Below are 21,120 nucleotides of genomic sequence, written 5' to 3'. Positions count from 1 at the left end.
AAAACACACCTACACACTGCACATTTGTACACGCAATAACGAGTACGTACGCACGCACCTAAACGCATATTTCTAAATGCACAGGCACACAAACACGCACCTACACACTGCGCATTTGTAGGCGCACGTGCACACACAAAAACGCGCTACTACGCGCTGTATATATGTGCACGCACGAACATACGCGCAAACACGCTCCTACATACTGTGTATATGTACGCTCGCATACACTAAAACGCACCTGAACACTACGTATTTGTACACGCACCTACACACAAGCACGCTTCTACACATTTCTTATTTATACACGCACGTACATACACAAAAACGCGCTTCTACACATTGTGCATTTGTACACGCGCAAGCACGCGCACACGCGCACGCACATATACACAAGCATACACTTACACGCTCTGTATTTGAACACGCACGTGCACCCTGTGTGTTCGTACACACACACACGCACACATGTAGCACGCGCATACTGACACGTAGCTACATACGGGCACACAAACGAACGCTCACACGCGTGCAAAACACGCACACCCGTGCACATACCCCCCCCCCCCCCCCCCGCCCCACACACACAAAGCTGTTTCCCCAACCGTATAGCCAAAAGCACAGAAGAATGGCGTCCAGGAAGCGCAAACAGCAGCACACGGCCACGCCAAAGAGAACCAATATGGTGCCGGCGCTTTCGCCGCTAAGAGGGTCAAAGGGTGTCTCCAGGCTGAATGACGGCACTGCTGCCGAAGCACAATACACGAAGCTAATACGAAACGGCAAAGCTGCTCTATCTGACCGCCAGGGGGCGCCGAGAAGTGCGGACGCGCAAACATCGGCTCCCGTTTGCTCAAATGTTTTCGGTGGTACAGTCCGCGAAAACGCCTGAACATTGTGCTTCATTCGACGCAGTTTGTTGCGGGGATCAAGCCGATACCGGAATTATATCGGTAGGTGCTTTTCTCGAACTTTTAAACGACCTTGAACTTTTCGCGACGCCGGGCGGTTCTAACCCTAACGGGTTAACGCTGGTGAGAAGTACGGGCTAGGCCTTGGCCTAACTCCGGTGTGGTGGGGCATCATGCCCGAAGTCGAGATGGTGGAGGGGGTAGAAATCACCCCCGAAGAAGCAAGGTGCCCCGGCTGGACCACGGCAACGGGCAAGACTAAGAAGGCAAGGCAAGAAACTTCCAAGTCGACGCCGAGCCCGGTACAGCAGGGAGGCGGCAGGGGCGGCCGCCGCACGGCAGCCCCGCGGAACGCGCTGAAGAAGCTGGCCGCAGCCTCAAGGCTCCCGAGACTGCCACGGGACCATATTCGAATCATCGTTAGGCCAAGGGGTGGTCTCGACGTGAAAAAGATCAGCACTATTAGAGTGGCACAAGCGCTGGCTATGGCGGCGGCGCTTTCACCCAACGAGGTTGGCGAAGACATCGTCTGCCCAAACAACGTGCAGAACATCTACGTCGTCTCAACGCCAGAAGAAAGGAACGCGCGTGCTTACGCGATGGTTCAGCAGATCCACCTGCGCGAAGGGGTCTTTGAAGTGGCCGCGTACATGGCCGCCTCGGACAATACGTGCAAGGGTGTGGGAGTCGACATCGAGTTCAACGACGCTCAGCTCCGCGCCATGATCGTACACCAGCGGAACCCCACCGCGTTGGAGGTGCGTCGCATCAAGACCACCACCACGGTTATCGTCCTGTTCGACGGACTGAGGGTGCCGAACTTTGTCATGTGTGGAGCGGGCATGCTGCCCTGCTCTTTATACAGAAGGCAAGTTGACGTGTGCTACGGTTGTGGGGAACTGGGCCACAGGGCCGATGTATGCCCGACCCCGAGTGTTAAGAAGTGCAGGGGATGCGGAGCCGCGTCCCCCACTGAAGGCCACCAGTGTGAGGCGAAATGCGGCATATGCGGAGGCCCTCACCCAACGGCTGATCGTAAGTGCGAGCAACGCCTCCAAACGCCGTATGTCGTCAGGCAGAGACGCCGAAGGCGTCGGCGGAAGAAAACTGGCAACGCCAAGAAGGGTGCGAACGCGGCACGTGAGGTGAGCCAGGCACTGACGTCAGCGCTACGGAAGAGGAGCTCTTCGAGGGGACGCTCCCGCTCGCGCAGTCTTTCCCGCTCTAGAACGCGCTCCCGCTCACGTGGGCGCTCCGTGCAACGAGGGCGCTCTCAATCTAGGGGCCGCTCGAAGTCCAAGGTGCGCATCGCAGGAGGTCCCACCTGGGCCGACAGAGTGAAACAGACGACGCAGACGGGCCGGACGCAACACGCCGCCGCACAGGAGAGCGAGCGGGCGCGCGATCCCAGGATCGCGCAGTTGATGAGCGAAAACGCCAGTCTCAAGGAGGAAATTCAGAGAATGAAGGCCGACTTTGAGGCCTTCCGCAACGCCAGCGCCATCCAAGCGGCCGCGGCAAGGCAAACGTCTACGGAAGATGGGGCCACAGCAAGGGCGGTCAAGCGCAGAGCCACCTCCTCCCACGCTACGGTTGAGGATGTGAGCACGGCGGAGGCTGCCATGCAGAGGTCCTTGGACCGCATGCAAAAATCTTTTGCCGAGCTGGTACAGAGTAACCAGACCCTTCTACTCAGAGTGCAACTGCTTGAGAACGAGCTTGCCAAGCGATGTGACCTACACTACGGCGACGCCGCCAGGCCGGAGGCGGTGTCCAGCGAAATGCTACAGGACGATCAGCTGTCGGGGTCTGACGAGCAAGATGGCACCCCAGCCCACCTCCGGTCCAACATGCCCAGCCATGGCCAGACCGGATAGTAAGCTCATCGTGTGGCAGTGGAACTGCGCCAGCTTCCGGAGGCGCAGGCCTCAACTGGTGCAGTTCATCAAGGCCCGGGAGCCGCAAGAGAGGCCCCACGTCATTTTACTACAGGAAACAGGAATGGAAACTATTTCCCTCCAGGGATACCGAGCTGTGTCCTCGTTGGCGGAGAGCGGGCTCGGCATCGCTATACTTATTGCAAAGAAGTGCGCCTTCCAGGAGCACGATCTGTCTTGGCAACACCAAACTGGAAACGTTGCTCGTCGAGCTCATACCCAACAGTTGGCTGAAGAACAGCGTCTACGTTGGCAATGTGTACAGCTCTCCTAGGGACAACCGGCAGACCTTCTACAGCCTAACAACCAAGGCATCGTCTAAGGCGAGGGAGACGCCGCTTGTTATGGCTGGAGATTTCAACGCGCCGCACGAAGCCTGGGGCTATGTGAGAAGCATTCCCAAAGGCTGCAGACTCCTGCAGGCAGTGACTGACAGCTCCCTGGAACTGATAACCGACCCCAATTACCCCACGCGCATGGGAAACTCGGTCTCGAGAGACACCACCCCCGACCTGGCCTTCGTCAAGAACGCGCCGGGAGCGGAGTGGCACAACTTACAAGAGAACCTGGGCAGTGACCACTACATCGTGGAAATCTCCCTACCGGTCAGCGCGGCCCCGCAGAGGGCTTTCGAAATAGTCGACTGGGACGCCTTCCGAAAGCGAAGGCAGGATGACCACGAAAAATACGACTCGTTTGCGGACCTCGCAGCGCAGCTCAAGAGGGACGTAGCTGCGGTCACCAGGACCGTTGAAACGGACCTCAAGGTCGACCGCATGGACGCTCGATTGGCGCACCTGCTCGAAGCCAAGAATTCCCTCACGGCCAGATGGAAGACGCAGAAGCTGAATCGCAACCTCCGGAGGAGGATCACGGCCCTCAACCGCGAGATCGAATCGCACTGCAAAGAGCTCGGCCAGCAGCAATGGAACGAAGTTTGTGCGTCGGTCGACGGCCAGATGCGTGTGGGAGGCAAGTGGAACCTCCTCAAGCAGTTATTGGACGACACACAGTCCAAGAGAAACCACACTCTGGCCATCGATAGGCTGGTCCACAAGCTCAATAGCGAAGGCGCATCTAAGAACGAAGTGATGGACGAAGTGGCGCGTCGCTACCTCCCCATCGAGCAGTCCGGACCAGAAGATTACCCGGCCTATGGCGGCAAAGCGGACGAGGAGCTCGACTCCCCCTTCTCCGTCTCGGAGGTCAGAGCGGCCCTTCAAGGCCTCAAGGGAAAATCGGCGCCCGGGCCGGATGGATCTCGAACAGACTCCTTCGAAATCTGGACGACGGCTCGATCGAACTGCTCACTAAAGAAATCAACGACGTCTGGGAGTCCGGCATCGTACCGGATGCCTGGAAGGAAGCCACGGTGATCCTAATTCCGAAGCCGGGCAAGACACCAGCCATAGACAGTCTGCGACCCATTTCGCTCACGTCGTGCGTTGGCAAGGTGGCGGAGCATGTCATCCACAACAGAATATCGAGACATGTCGAGGAACGACACCTCCTCCCACCGAATATGGTCGGCTTCAGACCCTCGCTGTCCACTCAAGAGGTCATGCTGCTGATCAAGAGGCAGATAGTCGACGTGGTAACGAGAGACGTCCGAGGCATCTTGGCGCTGGACATCGCCAAGGCCTTCGACACGGTCAAACACAAGCACCTCCTCGACTCTGTGACGAGACTGAACCTTGGCGAACGCTTCCATGCGTACGTGAGCTCTTTCCTAAGGGATCGCAAGGCCACGATCAAGTTGGGCCAGATCAAGTCGGACGGATACGCGCTGGGAGCCTGCGGCACGCCGCAGGGTGCGGTGTTATCTCCACTGCTCTTCAACATCGCCATGGGAGACCTATCAGTCCGACTCGACCGAATCGGGGCCGCCAATCTTAATCACGCTCTCTACGCGGACATCACCGTCTGGTGCGGCGGTGGGTCGGACGCAGCGGTGGAGCGGGCCCTGCAAGAGGCATTGCACGTCACGGAAGAATTCCTCGAGGGCACGGGACTGGTCCTCTCGCCGACCAAGTCGGAACTCTTGCTGTATCGGCCCGACAGAAAAGGCCGCAAGTTCGACACGACGCTGGACCACGTACCAATCGAACTCAGAACGAAGACGGGTCAGCGCATCCAGAGGGTGGATTCTCTCAGGGTGCTCGGACTGGTCCTCAATGCAAAGGGCAGCAACGCGCAAACGATCGCGCGCCTGAGCGCACAGACGGAGAATATGCTCAGACTCGTTTCGCGAGTGACGAGCAGGAAAGGGGGCATCAGCGAAGCCAACCTCATAAGGATCTACCACGCCTTCCTCATGAGCCATATCAACTACGTGGCTTCTGCGCTAAGCTGGTCGCGGTCGGAGGAGAACAAGATCGACGCACTCATGAGGAAGAGCATTAAACGAGTCCTCGGCATCCCCGTGACGACCAGCACGGAGAAGTTGATGCAACTCGGGGTCCACAACACCCTGAGCGAAGTGGTCGAAGCACAGAAAACGGCACAGATCGTTCGCCTCTCTACCACCAAGGCCGGCCGTCGAATACTCGAGATGGCGGGTCTGGCAGCCATGGCCGAGGAGTCGTGCGCAGTCCCGCTCTGCGAGGGTGAAAGGGACGCCTTTCGAGTCTCCCCCTTCCCGAGGAACGTTCATCCACAGCATAACGAGGCCCGGCGCGCAGCCAGAGCCCGAGCACTCATCAAGACTGCTCTGTAGCACCCAGAGCTCGCGTCCTTTGTCGACGCGGCGCGGTATCCGGGATCAAACTCCTACGTGGCTGCGGTGGTTGACCCCCAGGGCAAGATCCTGAATGCGGCGTCTATACAGCGCTCGACGGCGTCCGTCGCAGAGCAAGTCGCAGTGGCGCTGGCTCTGTGCGAACCCGGGCGCACGCATATCTTCACAGACTCCAGGTCGGCGGCGATGGCCTTTCTCGCCGGCTCGGTCTCGGCGGAGGCTGCAGCAGTGCTGAGGACCCGCAAGACAGGCACGGCCCGTCACGTCATCACTTGGTTCCCGGCTCACATGGGCCGGAACGTCTCCCCTGGCTCGATCAACCCGAATGAGCTGGCCCACGACCAGGCGCGAGGTCTCATCAACCGCGCCGGTCCGAGGGGCCCAGCTTCGCAGGGGATCGACCGAACCACGGACCCGCTGCTAACTTTCCACGAGATAACTGCTCACTACCAGCTGGGACGCAGACAGTTTCCGGCTCCTCACCCGAAGCTAGGCAGACCCGAGGCATCGGTGCTGAGAATGCTGCAGACGGGCTCCTTTCCGTCTCGCTCAAAGCTGAGCCACTACACTCCGGGTGTGGATCCCCGCTGCCCAGACTGCGGCGAGGAACGATCCACTTTGAACCACATGCTGTGGCAATGTTCTGTGTTGCGCCACTCGCCTTTCAACAGGCAAGAAGATTGGGATGAAGCCGTCAAGAGCGACAACCATCATGTCCAACTTCGGGCTGTCCAAAGGGCCTGCGCCAGGGCTGAAGATCACGGTCTTCCGCCCCCGGCGCGGGTGCGGCCCGCGACTACGACAACGTAGTCCCTTCGGACCAATTAAAGTTTCTTGTCTGTCTGTCTGTCTGCTCTATCTCGCCCAGAAAACTTGCGTGACGATGATTGCGTCATGTACGTACCACGCCCCGATTTTTTTTCGTGGCGCCCAGTGCACAATCGCGTCAATTCCATCGAACCGCTTCATTTCCACATGTGTATACGAAGAAGGCTGACAAGATAAGAGCATGTTACGTTGTGTAAATGCTAATGTACTGAAAAGACCACTGTGAAGAAGCGACAAAATGGAAAATCCCTGCAGCTAAGCCTTGCTGCTGCGTATATAAACAAATGCGTATAAGTTGGAGACTCGTGTGTGCTGTTTAAGAACGCCTAAGGGAGCGGGTATAGGTATACGTTAACCCTTTTCTGTTGTAGCACTATCGCACGCATACGTAATTTGTAGTGATGAAACCATTTCTCCGAAGCATCTTAAAGTCCGCACGTTGAGAGTGCATGAGTTGTATTTGCGCAGAAAGATAGCCTGCCGCGGCAGACCACTGTGTCAAGGCCTCCAGTAAATTTGGCAGTCAAACGAGGCAAGTGATTTAGTGGAGAAGTTCTTCCTACAAGCCCAGCCAAGCTCCATGACGCCCAACAAGGAAACAAAATACGTGCTGAATCTCCTGTCGGAGTTATCTAAATGATGCGTAAGCACTTCCTACTTATCACCTGCTGTTTCTTTGGCGTAGGCTGCCGTGTTTGGCATAATTGCTGAAAACACCGCAGAATAGAGAAACAGAAAAACCCGGTTGCAACACCGAAAATGCTAACTGAGACCAGCGTAAGACGACGAAGTGGTCATCAGTAGCAATGTCCACTCGTGTTCAAGATAACTGCCAGAGGACGTGGACGTCGGATCGAATGACGAGAGATAATTTGTGAAGGAAGCAAGCATAGACGACATTATTTATATACGCTCTCTTATTTGGTTCTTCTTCTTGCCTTTATTCTTTATCTTCATATTCTATGATGGTGCATTTGGATGATGCCGCTGCTTCGCGGAAGATGAACACTGGCACGATGTAGTGCGTGACGTAACTGAACAGCGTCACGTTTCGTAGACCTCACGCATAGGCGTCGCCGATGAGGATGGCTCCTCTCAGTGCGCACCATAATCATCCGTGATGAACTCTGATGGTGGCTGTGGATGGCGCGGGCACGTGAGCCTTATCTTGAAAGCGATCTGCCGTGGGGACACAGTGCGCCGAGTGCTCATAGGTTCTTGGGCACTGGGTTCTCGCCGCTTAGTTTGTATTGAAGTGTGAGGCAGCCCGAAGGGTCTGATTCGCTCGCTGCTCAGCGCCCTGTCTTGAAAGCGATCGTCTTATGAGACAAGTGGAGAGACGAATGGATGGACAGACAGACGGGTTTACTCGTTGGGTAGGCATATAAATGCTTACGCATTAAAAAATTCAGTTCGGGGGTACACCTCTGTTCACTACAGGAAACAGCTTCTGTACAGCTTTGTTTAATCCCTGAAGGCCTCGGTGTTTGCCACTTCAGTATAGAATATATACACGAAACTAGAGAATCACTCGACGATTTATGAACACATGACATAAATCACAGTGTAACTATGAAACAGGTTGCGCGGATCAGTCCGACTTCTAGCTCGCGCACCCTTTCACATCGCATGGAAAGAAGGGCTAGCCCTATCCCGTGTGCTACCCCAAAAAATAAAGGAAACAAGCCGATTCATTTGGTTGGTGGCAGTCATACTTCCAGAGTAGTAGTGAATGAGGACATGGTTGTGTAGTTTTTCAAGTGTAAAATATATTTAACGTCACGCAAAAATCAACACCTGTGGAGCTTGATTCGCAGAGAGGCGCCCTTTGGGGGTAGTTTATTTCGTGTTTACATGAAACATACTACACTGAAAAGATAACATAATTTGTGGCATGGAGGTTCATATCTCGCAGTCACTTCAACAATAACTGCAATACACGTCAATACACGAGGTAAATTTCGAGGGCTTTTTACCGTTTTCGTGCCTACTGAATATAACGAGACACACTTTTTTCCTAAATTATGTTCTTTTTTTTTGAAGCTCTAGCATCTCGCCACAACTCGTAGCTTATAACTAAACCTTGAGAGATGAATTTATTCACATGTAATTCGCAGAATCTGTAATTTTAGCGTGGTTTTCCAGGGCTCTTAAGAAAATAATAGCATTTGTAGCATAATTTTTCTACACTTTTACGTGTGGAATGTAGAAAATTGCCATTTCGGACGACTCAGTGCAGGGCCCCGGACTCATTTCGGGCACCTGTGGTTCTGAGGGGTGGCAGAATAGACACACTGGTTCTTCACGACTCGGAGTTAATTTTTATTATTTTTCGTACACACATTAATCGGTAGGTGTTGTTCTTACATGTGCGTTATTGGTATGATGCAGTACAGCTAATCTTGGTTCATTTACTTCAGATCCGATGGCACTCAAGCTATTAAGAAAACTGTGGAGCTACAGTTGTGAGGAGCCACTTATGGAACCAGTGGGGGACTGCACCGCAAATATAAACAAGTACTTCTTCAACAAAACCGCGAAAATGTGTCAAAAGTTTTATTGGAATGGCTGCCTTTCCAGAGGCGTGTACGAAACACGCTACGCATGCGCACTCAACTGCAACGAAGGTACGTATTTGGGATGCTATTTTTTTCCGCATTCACGAAGATTTTCATTCGAAAGTGCTCTTTGCAATTAGCAGGCCGCTTTCGCTAATATGCCCAGCTGAAGTTTCCTCTTACGAACAAGTCTGGCGTAAGACGTTTTTTCTGAAGACAGGCCCTCATTATTATTTCTAGAGAGAAACACAGAAGTAGCACTGAAAAGAACAACGTCAAGTACTTTGACGCTTGAAAGGCGATCTCCTGACGCTAAACTCACGTAACAACCGACGCAGGCATCGAGCGGTGATCCGCAGCGTCGTTTTACCCGACAAATAAAACGCTATCCGCGCTTATAGGAGTCCACTTTTGTTTGCTTTCAGAACGAATAACATTGCCTATCGTGACAGGTTTTTCCTGTCAAATTGGCCGAGAAGAGGCGAGGAGCATGCAGCAGTGGATAAGGTGTCGGTGGAGCCGAAGCAGCGCTATGAAATCATATAATCATATGAGAAGGGTGGGGCCGGTGCCTGCGATTGTTACACTTTTTCTTTCTTAGTCTGCCGTGGTTGATCGACAATAGCGACAGCGTGAAATGAAAAGTTAAAATGCCACTAAAACGGAACCTCGGCGAAGAAGTGTTGGCAGTGCGATATCTTAAACGTGCCGAAAAGACGTGAGAACGTTTTATGCCGGCGTCAAAATGTTTATTAAAGGCCAATAACTGTATACTCACCGGCATCTCCCAGTAGCCAATGTCCGAGTGATTGGTAGGCACGCACCTTTTATTCTTTTTAGATTGGGACAGTCTCCGGCTATTCCGGAGAAGTAATCGATATTGTTCGGCATATTAATCCATAAATGCTGCGTACACATCACTGACGTGCTAAGTTATCGCTTTACTTTTTTTTTTACATCGCGTGATAGAGATGCTAAGTGAGCGCAGCCAGAAAACTTTCGAACAATAGCGGATGGCTAATGGCAAAGAAAGTGCAGAATCGGAAATGGTTAGTCTTTATTTGTTTGGTATAGTCCTGCATAATCGATGTGTACACGTCATGTAACATGAGGAGTTGTCACGTTTTTTTTTTTGTGACATCACGGGACTGACAGGCGATGTGGGTGTGACCCTAAACAGTTTGACCGATTGTGAAGGGCTGATTGCAGAAACGAAATAGAAAAGGCTTGGAAAATTTTACGTTATAGCGCTCAAGCGATCCATACGACGAGAGAGGGAGAAAGAGACTAAAGTGAAGGAAAAACAGGGAAGTTAGCCAGCGTTAGGGCCAGTTGGCTACCCTGTGCTGGGGAAAAGGGTAGACTAGCGCAAAAACGAGCACGAATACAAGACCTGGCCAGTGAATCTTACAGCGATTATATCCCAATGCTATTCTTGAACTCCCTAGTCAGTCGTCCAAGCAGCGCTCTAAAGAAAGCAAGATGACGATAAAGGAATAGAATCGAGCAAGAGGAATCATGTAAATGTAGTGGTCTTGGACCATATACCGCCAAGCTATTCCACTTTGAGCTTATTTCACTCTCCTAAGGTCAAATTTACGTAACATGCGAGGCAAACACCAGGCAGTATGGACAGCGTTGTCTGCGCAGCCCAATCAAACGCACTGTTAGCTTATAGGAAGTCACTATAGCTAGCTATGAAAGCAGGTAGCATTTTCTCCTTCAAAGTTTCCAAAGCATAAGCATTTTTAACTACTTCAGCCGTTTGGGCCTGTTCGGTCGGTCGGTCGGTCGGTCAGTCAAGTGGTTCAAATTTCCGGAGTCCCTGCCTACAGCGTGCCTCATAATCAGATCTTAGCTTCGGCACGTAAAACCCCACAATTTAATTTTAGTCTATCCTTTTACACTGACCAAGCAATCCAAGTTCATTGGCAATCACGTAGGTGCTCGTGGTCGTGATCCCTCAGGGGTAGTTCTAGCTTCGCGATCTAACTCTTGTCAAGCCGTCGTCATCATACTTTCTAGCCCGACCCAGTGGCCCATGTTCTATAACAGCTTGGACCTAGGTATGTTGCTCGCGGTCGTTAGGAGTTCGTAGCGAAGGTTAAAAATGCCGCTAAAAAGATGCTCTGCGACGAAGAGTTGGCAGAACAATGTCGTATACGTGCGGAAACAGCTCGGCAACGCAGTAGTTTCACGCAACAATTCTCATTATATTCAGAGATACCCGTAATCGCCGATTGCCCTGAGTAGGCGGGCTACCATCATTTGTTGCTTTGGGAAAATAGAAGTCTCAGGCTATTCCGAAAGAAAAACATTTAGTTTCGTTGCGCATATTAATGCGTTTCTGTTGCGTGTACGACACTTTTACCTGGTGAGTTTTCGCAGTTTTCTGTGACTATACCTGACATATTGGCGAATTTGGCACAGCCTTGACCAACACAGGAAAGGAAATGATGAAAAATTTGTAGAATCAGAAACAGATATCCTTCTTTTGTTCGGCCAAATCATGCATGATAAGTGTGTGCACGTTATATCGGATGGCCAGTGTTTGCGGTTTTCCTGACGTCGCGTGATACGCAGGCGACGTTCGGGTGGCCCAGTGCATTTTTGTCGAATCCTGGAGGGCTAGTGGCAAATTTGAAAAGAAACAAATTTCAATAGCTTAGTTTGGGTTGCCCAACACATTTTTGTCGAATCCCGGAGGGCTAGGGTCAAATTTGGAAAAGAATCAAATTGCGATACCTAAGCATGGGTTGCCCGACACATTTTTGTCGAATCCTGGAGAGCTAGTGGCAAGTTTAGAAAAGAAACAAATTGAAATAGCTTAGTTTTGGTTGCCCGACACATTTTTATCGAATCCTGGAGGGCTAGTGGGAAATTTGGAAAAGAAACAAATTGTAATAGCTAAGTTTTGGTTGCCCGACACATTTTTGTCGAGTCCTGGAGGGCTAGTGGCAAATTCGGAAAATACACGTTGAAATAGCTTTGTTTGGTTTGCCCGACATATTTTTGTGGAATCCTGGAGGTCAAGTGGTAAATTTGGAAAAGAAAGAAATTGCAATAGCTTCTCTTTATAGGGCCCATTGGTTTTTCTTTCACCGTGCTCGTTCCCTTCGCCCGCTATGCTTCTTTTTCTTCACAAACCATGCAACTCGGAACCGTTTTGACGAAGCCTGTGTTGGCAAAGGATAACGTCTACAATTCTTTACAAGAGTTCCACATGCGCAATATGCTGAACAAGTATGTTTATCAGCACGTAATGTCAGTCTGAATGATAACTGCCAGTTAGCATTAGAATACTCTGTATGATATTTATTACAGACGCCGTCAGATAATTTATCCCTGTGTTTTATAAAACCTTTTGTGCGTTTAAGTGCTCTGCCTGTCACATTATAATGGTCTTTATTTCTTTGTCGGAAGAGGTCGGGGAAGCAGTGTTGTCGGAATATGTACAAACCATACTTTCCGATTCTCGAAGAGCTGCAGTTTCTAGTCACCAAGAAGCCGTCACCTACAGGTCGTTACAGTAACTATTAAAGCTCAAGTACTGCAGTCTACTTACGCACTTATATTACGTGGTTTACAACTTGGTTCGACCATTTTCAACCAAGGCGGCACGCGCAGACAGCTGAGTCTCCGAATGAAACGTATCCATTTCTCCGTTGCAACTATGCAGGTGAAGCAGCTGCATTCTGTGCAAAACCTCACCCTGCCGGATGCGAGACAGTAAAGACTCGAAGCTGGAGACAACGAAACTACAAATTGGATGCGTATTACTATGACATCCGTTCGAGGGCGTGCAAGCCTTTTAAGTTCTGTGGACCTCCAGCACCACTAGACTCAAACTTGTTCACCAGCCTGTCGATGTGTCTCATGGAATGCGAGTAAGTTTCTTATAGTGAGAAGTTCATCACGAAATAAGTAACCATCATTCACATTGTTATGAATATAAAAGCTTACTTTATCCAAATTCTAACACGATCCGTCGTTAAGGAAACCTGTCTAGTTGAACCTTAACGTGTAGTTAAAAATAAGTTGGTTCTCTCTACGCTCTTGAAGTACAGCCACAATGCAAACAATGCGACAATGAAATTCAGCGTAAACTTGGTAACCTTCTCGTCTCGGCGTAATTTTTTTCGCTTTGCAATTTTTTATAAAATGTAGTATCACAAGTGCCTGTGTAATAAACTAACCGGTGTAAATAAACTAGCTAACGACCAGGTCATCCTTCCGAATTCACTATGCGGTATTTATACTCCCCTGAAATTTCTCTCACTGTGTAAGAAGAGAACGGAACGTACTGAAAGCTTCCAATATCATGAATCAGTTATGAGGGGGTTAGCTAACACTGCATAAAAACGCACGTGTTCGTTGGTGTACTTTTTATATTGCACTACTTCTTTCATATTATAGTTGGCGCTTAACGCATACCCTATAGATATCTTTGACAATTCGTTGCCAATTTCTTATTGGTACCACAGCGCAGAATGAGCAATGAAGGTCATGTGTTAACTACCATCCGAGGCAGCCCTATTTTTGGTAACAGGCAGTCGGCTTATCAGGAACTGCCACCAAAGTGGAATTCAAGCTCTCATAGCATCACATTTTTTTTGCAAACGGTTCTAAACTATTGCTAATTAAGTACAGTACAGTCATCAGCAAGATCTTGCTATTCTTAAGCTGTTATCTCTTGCTCCTTCTGATCTTTCTTGCATTCCGGTAATATTTAGAGAATCGCGGTTGACGATTAGTTGAAAGCTGATAGCTTATTAGTGTAGACAGCCTTCCCAGTTTCGTATAACGAGTTATCGCATTATAGTCATGATGGTGTACAAATAATACAGACCATCTTAGTAAACAGTCCTGGTGGTCGCCTGACGTGTGACGTAGCTTCTATCTGTCAGAAAGGTTGCACCCTTTGCTGACTATGGTTCTTACTTTCACCTGTGTTAGAAGCAGGAATGAACACAAACATCTGCAAATGGCGCGACTGATCAGGAAAGTTTCCAGGTAAATGCGCTTTGCTTCTGTCGGTTGGTGTGTTATTTTCAAGATGATAGCGCGGTACTACAAAGATTTAGCAAGTTTATTTCCAGGTTAATATTGTAGACCTGCTATGTCGGGCACTTGACGGCTGTGCATTGTGTCAGCTACTACGGAACAAATGATGTCGTTCTGGCGTTGAAGTGCCATGTTTAGTGTCTCCGTCAATGCTTTCAACGTTCTTTCCCGCCAACCGCCTAGCTCAACGTGCATGACTGTCATGTAAGACTCTTGCGTGCCATAGACACTGTTGTCATGAGCACGGGGACGAAGAATCGGTCGACAACACTCCGTCACTTTGTCAACAACAATTTCTATGCGACGCAAAGAGGTGCAATCCTCGTTAACCACAATACTGATAGTTCTGGCCTCCGTAATAGATGCACCAATGCTTCATCGCTCAGAATCTGTGTGAATTCGCAAACTAGGCACTAATTGTTCAGCACTGTCATTGTAGGATAGCATATTCCTTAGCTCGCGGGGTTCATATGTTCGCACTGCTTCACTGACCGGTTCGGGTCGCAGTAGCGGAGGTTATGGTCAGTATTTTTGTCTTCATCATATGGCGATGGTGAATACGGCGACAATGAGGCGCGTCGGGTTAGGGTCAATTTTTCTTGATTCGTCCTACGGCAATGGTGTGTACGGGACTATGGGTACAACGAGGCTCCATCGGAGATATCACGCCGATAGCGACAACGGTAGTCGTCGTGAGGAGAGGACGAGCAGATAAGCGAACGGACTAGGCAAAGCCAGCTTAAATAATTTACATTCTCCTGCAGTAAAAAAATACTTGTAGATTTCCATAAGTCAAACAAAACTCTTGACCTATATCAGTGCGCCTTTACAGAAGGATGGTCTACAAGTGACCACCACGTACGCATAGAAGCAAACAATGGTGATGTCTTCATGCACAAGCAATATCTCTTATCCGTGTTGGTCGATATGGAAAAGGCGTACCATACAACTTGGCGCTACGGACTTCCTGCGCGACCTGTTGACGGTAGGCATCCGCAACAATATGTTAAACGTTATAGAAAGTTACCTACAAAGCGAAATTCGGGGTGAAGGTAGGTAAAGCACTGTCGCATGGATTCATACAGGAAACTGGTGTACCTCTGGGAGGCGTGCTGAGTTGCACGTTCTTCTTTGTTAAGATAAAAACGCCTGGTGCATCATTACCTCCAGTTATTTTTATTCCGTCCGCGTAGACGACATACAAATAGGCTTCAAATACTGCAACCTTACAGTGTGTGAGAGAGAAGTACAACAGAACCTGAACAAAGTGCAAAGTGCCTTAGTCGGCAGACGAAACCTGGGTCAAACTGAACCCCCACATAAGTAGTGTTCCATATACCAGGCACAAAGCGCTTGTTGCAGATCCCATTATTGAAATTTGTGAACAACAAATACCAGTTAACAAACACCACACAATTTAAGGCATAATACTTAACTCTAAGCTTACTCTCATTGCATACATAAGTATATCAAGGTGAAATGCCTAAATACATTCAACTTACTAAAAGCGTTTCGCAGATATTACAAAAACTTCACCGCCAGACCCTGGAGGATACAAACGAGCTCACTAGACTGACAATGCACCAAGAAATCACTCACCACTACAGATTAAACCGAACACTCCCACCACCGCTCACGAAGACACATGCGACAATCACTCAGATTGTTGCAAACCAATGCAATCTCGCACCCAAGGAGACGTCATCTCATGTTCCCTGCCCAATATGACGAACACTGTAAATATTGCGAGCAGCTAGAAACACTCCTGCACATCGTCAAAGATTTTGCAAGCAAAATCTACACTTGTTTTTTCTACTCCCTAAACCCAAGAGCAGTGGCAGACGCTGCTGTCGAGCTCCCGTCTCTCGGACCAGATCATGTTTGTTGAGCGCGGGGGCGCAGCCAAGACCCGTGAAGAGGGAACCACTCCTGCAAATCAAGCCATCCTTATGCTCATTAAAGATTTTTTTCCCTCTCTCATTGTTCACCTAAGAGACAACACCATGGTTGCTCCTTTTCCCAAAAACATACATCCGCAACAGAATGCGCGCAGGCACAGATCTCGGGCTGTGACACTGCTCCGGAAGATCAAGGAATCGCCTCACACGGTCAGCTTTGTTGACGCGGCTCAGTATATGACCAAATCGGGCTTCGTCGCAACGGCAGTCAATCACGGTCACTTGCGCGGCCTGCATCAGAGGCTCCACCCCAGCTAGTGCGGAGCAGGCAGCGATCGCTTTCGCACTCCTAGACGAAGAGAGAACTAAAATATGCACTGACTCAAGGGTGACCGTCAGGGCATTTTTCTGTGGCTCCATCACCGAAGAAGCTCATGGAATCATAGACGTTAGAGTAATACGTCCGCATACTATCACGTGGTTCCCGGCACATCTCGACTCCTAGCTGGATTGCCTCCCGAACCTCAACAACATCGCACACGTCCTAGCGCGGCACTAACCCACCGCGCGGACGCGAATGCGTGTCGAGGTCTTGTTGAATTAAGGCTTGTAGAGTTGAGAGGCATTCTTTCCACTTTTAACGAGGTAACGATGCACTACTACCTTCACAGGAGAGTCTGCTCTCACCCCTCCCTCTCACGACAAACTAAACAGACCACAAGCTATCACACTGCGCATGCTTCAGACAGGATCGCATCCAAACTTGACTTTATTCCACTCCATAAATCCAGAAGCTTTTAGTCCGGACTGGTCGTGTTGTGGACAGGGAAGTAATTTAGAACACTTGCTCGGGGAACGCCCCTCGTTATAGAGAGTTTCGCGTAGCTGTACCGCCGAAGAGTGGAGTTCTCCGCTGCACAGTTCCGAGCTTTCACATCAAGCATGGGCTGTCCGAGAGCCCACGATGTGGTGGTGAGCCTTGGCTCTCTTGTACTAACGTGGGAGCGGCCGCGGCTTCATCACCTCTCTGAAAAGGGGGCATCGGAGCCTCTCAGGACCATCAATAAAGTTCCTTGTCAGTCTGTCTGCCTGTATCTCTCATGGGGCATCGGACAGATAGCGTTTAATGGATCATCATTCAATCGCCATTAGATCCTTGCGTTTCAAGGAGGAGAGAGATAATCAACTTTTATTGAGCCCTTAGGAAAGGTTGGTGCGCGCTGGCACCAGACGGGGTGGAACCTTCTTCTCAGGTCCCATATGCGTGCAGCAGTTCCTAGCCCCTAGCCGCCAGCGTGAGCTGGGTCGTTAGTCTGGGCTGGGCAACAAGGTCTCCCATTGCTCGGGGGGTTGGGGCTGGGGAGGAAAGGGGATAGGAATAAGCTCTCTTAAGGCAGTGCTGCTTTTTGAACACTTTTGCCTCTGACACATTTCGGTATATCGTTATTCTTTCACAATGTGTTCTTTGTGTCAATAGCACACTTCATTATCCATAATTTTACCACATGTAGGTTTCACGCACTTTGCAACAACAGTATTTTAGGCACTTTACAGCCCCGTCACATCCACCTCTAGTAACTGATCGCTTCACTTCCAACTCATTTACACTGGTTTGGCACTCTTTGGCCATGCTGGCTCTTGCGCCACAAATCCATGTATTATCACCATCATCAAAAAACAAGAATAACATTAAACAAGTTGAAACAGGAGAGGCGCTTTGCATGAGCCAAGTTTAAAGATTCTAAAAACATGCACAAGTTATCAAAGGGAAAGAAACGAATCAAGAAAATAAAATTTGTCTAGGGAGCCATACCACGTATCTCGCTGACGATGAAACTATCGAATCATCTTCGCTAGATTATATTCAAAAATCATACACTGCCTTTTGAGTCTATATGCGCTTCCTAATATAGTATATAGTAGGAAGCGGGGCAGCAGCTAAGAATCAAGTGGCCTTCGCGCGGTATATCCCTGTATATCGAGCAGCAAGAACACAGCCCACGCGAAGCTAGTACAAGCCGCCGATTCTCAAAGCAGATCGCGTTCAAAATAATGGTTGCGTGACTCCGTGCGGCTGCGCCAAACAGAGTTGTTGCGAAAGCGCAACGCCTCCCCCCTAACCTTCCCTTCCCTCTTGTAGCATGCCCACAACAAAAGACAGCGCGCTTCCTCCCAGCTTTCCTCTCATGCGCGAGGGAGATTGAGTCCCGATCGTCGTCGCCTCACCCTGACGTGCTTTCACTCGCTCCTACAGCATACGGCGCGCGGCGATGGCGTTCTCACCCTTGGACTTTATACTGAACATCACGGCGACAACAAAAATGCGCCTGCCGTTTTCGTATAATTGTTATCGCAATAAAAAAGTGGTTGTATGGCTAAACAAATTAGGCAGGTTTAGTGCAACATATAGCAGCAAACGCAATGAATTAGCGCTGCCTGCTCCACACTGCACATGCGATGCACATCAACAGTCTTGGGGCTCTTATGCACGTATGCCATTTTAGCATTCAGTCCTAATGCACGCAAACGGAGCCTCACGTAGAGCAACATGACGGCGCCCATTAGATGCATCAACGGGGGCCGCCATCTTGCTCTACGTAAGGCTTCTTTGTGACAGTCGCCTGTTTCGGATACATTGAGTCGTCGGCCTTGGCTCAATAATTACTCACTAATGCTCGCATTTGATTTATATTTGTGTAATGATGATTTGACAGCGGCGTACTCGTGACAAATGGGCGCACTTTTACAGATACGTTTGCGATTAGTGGCACAGTATGCCAAACGAGAGAGTTTGGCCTTGTTTGCTCTCGCCGAATCAGGGTGGTGCCAGAGCCTGTATCTAGATTCTCATTCATTCTCCGCTCCAAAGGATACGGCCCGAAGTCAAGCCGAAACAAGCAACAAAAAATTATGTGTGCTCAGTGCTTTTGGCCATGATTCGTGTAAGCTTCACGACCCAGTACGATGTCAACCGCTTGAAAGAAGTATTCGCCTGTATTATATTTAAAGAGAAATGGAGACTAAAAGACTATTTCATGCCACGCAGTGCAGTTCTAAGCGTTAGCGTTGCGTTCCTAACGCAAGTGTTTTACGCTATGATAAAACTCTCTAGTATTCGTACCAATGTCCCACAACACAAAGCAAATGAAGCTGACATGGTGGAAAACAACGCAGAAAGGATATTTTGGTCGCTGTCATACTCTTTAATGTAATTACTGAGACGCGAGAGGAAAAGATGTGGTGCTAAACGCTAGTTTTACGTACTAAAACAGCGGGCAATATACAACGCATAAAGTGTGAACCACTATTTTGCGCGTGGACTTAACGTTCGCTTATTCTGTTCTGATTGTGTTGTTCATATAGGAGGTTGTGATCAAGTACTGCACCAGGGTGGCCAATCCTGCTCTGGTGGGGGAGTGCGTTACCGGTTCTGGTCACCGGGATCAGGCCACACTCCAGCCCTGTTTATGCAATTTTATCAACACGCGGATTTTTTTTTTTTTAATCCGGTGGAAAATTGCCGGCACCGGGATTTGAACCACGGACCTCTTGCACGCGAGGCGAGTGTTCGCCACCGCTGCACCGTATTCAGAGACCTGGATTGGGAAGAAATGGGGATAAGAGTTAATGTAGAATATTTTAGTAACTTGCGATTCGCTGATGATATTGCCTTGCTTAGTAACTCAGGGGACCAACTGCAATGTGTGTTCACTGACGTGGAGAGGCAAAGCAGAAGAGTGGGTCTAAAAATTAATCTGCAGAAAACTAAAGTAATGTTTAACAGTCTCGGAAGAGAACAGCAGTTTACGATAGGTAGTAAGGCACTAGAAGTGGTAAGGGAATACATCTACTTAGGGCAGGTAGTGACCACGGATCCGGATCATGAGACTGAAATAACCAGAAGAATAAGAATGGGCTGGCGTGCGTTTGGCAGGTATTCTCAGATCATGAACAGCAGATTGCCATTATCCCTCAAGAGGAAAGTTTAAAACAGCTGTGTATTACCAGTACTCACGTACGGGGCAGAAACCTGGAGGCTTACGAAAAGGGTTCTACTTAAATAGAGGACGACGCAACGAGCTATGGAAAGAGGAATGATAGGTGTAACGTTAAGGGATAAGAAAAGAGCAGATTGGGTGAGGGAACAAACGCGAGTTAATGATATCTTAGTTGAAATAAAAAAAAAGAAATGGGCATGGGCAGGACATGTAATGAGGAGGGAAGATAACCGATGGTCATTAAGGGTTACGGACTGGATTCCAAGGGAAGGGAAGCGTAGCAGGGGATGGCAGAAAGTTAGGTGGGCGGATGAGATTAAGAAGTGTGCAGGGACGGCATGGCCACAATTAGTACATGACCGGGGTTGTTGGAGAAATATGGGAGAGGCCTTTGCCCTGCAGTGGGCGTAACCAGGCTGATGATGATGATGATTCTGTTCTGTCCGTTGCTGAGAGATGTCGTTGTTGGCTACGGGTGTGGCCATGTGTCACTTGTTCTGCTCGTAGAAGCGTGCACAACAGTGGTAGGTGAGTACTGAACAAACGCGAAAGCCGCAGCTATGCTGGTAGATATGCTGTCCCACTGTACTCCGTTACCGACATTAGGTGCAACGTTGTGGACCACGGAGGAAGGAAACTAAGGAGAGGCCCTACCCCCACCGCGCGCTAGGAGAAAAGTGTGGCGGAAATGACGTAGTAGGTTCTCATTTTTTTGCTGCTTTTTTATTTTTTTTGTTGTATAGCCCCGCCTTTTGGGCCACAATGGCGGCGTTGTTATGGTTTTGAGCGCTCACACGTGTTGCTCTGGTAGGTTTCGTGCCGTGGCAAAGGCGCTGTGTGGGCGGGTTTGCGTTAGTCACCGTGTCTTGTTGTGCTGTGTACCTGCACCGTGCTCTGCCGGATGTTGCTGTGGCCATGTGGGACAGGAGGAACTAAAGCTCGTGAAATGAACGCGCATGTGTAACGCTGTACGCAATGTACCGCGCCACGGCAGTGACAACGGACGAAGGAATATCCGCGGGAAATTTTGCCTCCACTTCAGCGGAATCATGCTAACGTGCCATCGCAGACCGAAACCGATACGTTTCAGAATCTGTACAGTGAACGCCTTGCAGGTCAGTGATTCCTGCTTTTGACAGCGCATGTTGCATTTGCGGCACGTAGAACGTGCGTTATTCAAGAATGCATA

General features: G+C 49.7%; 1 long non-coding RNA gene across 2 annotated transcripts in view; it reads left to right on the top strand.

The window, feature by feature from the left end:
- The window catches only part of LOC135916783 (uncharacterized), a 53,796-nt gene that overhangs the window by 9,341 nt on the left and 23,335 nt on the right, over positions 1–21,120 (top strand). For both annotated transcript variants that reach the window (XR_010569065.1, XR_010569064.2), the window contains exons 2-3: positions 8,834–9,040; positions 12,651–12,858. This is a non-coding gene — a long non-coding RNA (uncharacterized lncRNA). The remainder of the gene's footprint in view (positions 1–8,833; positions 9,041–12,650; positions 12,859–21,120) is intronic.

This window comes from Dermacentor albipictus, chromosome 7, assembly GCF_038994185.2.
Source record: "Dermacentor albipictus isolate Rhodes 1998 colony chromosome 7, USDA_Dalb.pri_finalv2, whole genome shotgun sequence".
Classification (NCBI taxonomy): domain Eukaryota; kingdom Metazoa; phylum Arthropoda; class Arachnida; order Ixodida; family Ixodidae; genus Dermacentor; species Dermacentor albipictus.
Note: the sequence above shows the minus strand (reverse complement) of the source record. Positions and strands in the feature narration are given on the sequence as shown.